Source organism: Bos indicus x Bos taurus, chromosome 19 (genome assembly GCF_003369695.1).
Source record: "Bos indicus x Bos taurus breed Angus x Brahman F1 hybrid chromosome 19, Bos_hybrid_MaternalHap_v2.0, whole genome shotgun sequence".
Lineage (NCBI taxonomy): Eukaryota > Metazoa > Chordata > Mammalia > Artiodactyla > Bovidae > Bos > Bos indicus x Bos taurus.
Window position 1 is genome coordinate 19,388,480 of NC_040094.1, and position 1,090 is coordinate 19,389,569.

The 1,090-nt window shown below is 41.3% G+C and overlaps 1 non-coding gene across 1 annotated transcript; it reads right to left on the reverse strand.

Moving 5' to 3' along the window:
- Positions 1-567: 567 nt before the first annotated feature.
- LOC113878627 lies at positions 568-629 on the reverse strand. Its single transcript, XR_003507053.1, has one exon. It is a non-coding gene; the product is annotated as a U7 small nuclear RNA (small nuclear RNA).
- Positions 630-1,090: the final 461 nt, after the last annotated feature.

Genomic DNA, 1,090 nt, shown 5'->3' on the forward strand with positions numbered 1-1,090 from the left:
TCCCCTTCTCCTCCTGCCTTCAATCTTTCCCAGCATCAGGGTCTTTTCCAGTGAATAAGTTCTTTGCAAAGGGTATCCAAAGTATTGGAGTTTCAGCTTCAGCATCAGTCCTTCCAATGAATATTCAGGACTGATTTCCTTTAGGATGGACTCATTTGATCTCCTTGCAGTCTAAGGGACTCTCAAGAGTCTTTTCCAACACCACAGTTCAAAAGCATCAATTCTTCGGTGCTCAGCCTTCTTTATGGTCCAACTCTCACATCCATACATGACTACTGGAAAAACCATAGCTTTGACTAGATGGGCCTTTGTCGGCAAAATAATGTCTCTGCTTTTTAATATACTACCTAGGTTTGTCATAGCTTTTCTTCCAAGGACCGAGCGTCTTTTAATTTCATGGCTGCAGTCACCATCTGCAGTGATTTTGGAGCCCCACAAAATAAAGTCTTTATTTTGTCACTGTTTCCTTTGTTTCCCCATCTATTTGCCATGAAGTGATGGTATTGGATGCCATGGTCTTAGTTTTTTGAATGTTGAGTTTTTTTTGTTTTTTGTTTTTTTTGTGGGAGGGGCTTTCCGGTGCGAACCGGAAAGCCTGCTAGACAAATTCTAAAAGAGCTGTAACACTTGAATGTTGAGTTTTAAGCCAACTATTTCATTCTCCTATTTCACTTTTACCAAGAGGCTCTTTAGTTCTTTTCTTTCTGTCATTTGCATATCTGAGGTTATTGGTATTTCTCCTTGCAATCTTGATTCCAGCTTGTGCTTCATCCAGCCTGGCATTTCACATGAGGTACTCTGCATATAAGTTAAATAAGCAGGGTGACAATATACAGCCTTGACGTACTCCTTTCCCAATTTGAAACCAGTCTGTTGTTCCATGTCCAGTTCTAACTGTTGCTTCTTGACCTGCATACAGATTTCTCAGAAGCCTGGTAAGGTGGTCTGATATACCCATCTCTTGAAAGAATTTTCCACAGTTTGTTGTGTCCAGACTCCAGAGCCCATGCATGTTCTGTTCCACCTGTATCCCTCAGCTCTTGCAGGATGTCTGGGATTCATTTCCTGAGATGCTCAGATTTCAATTCTG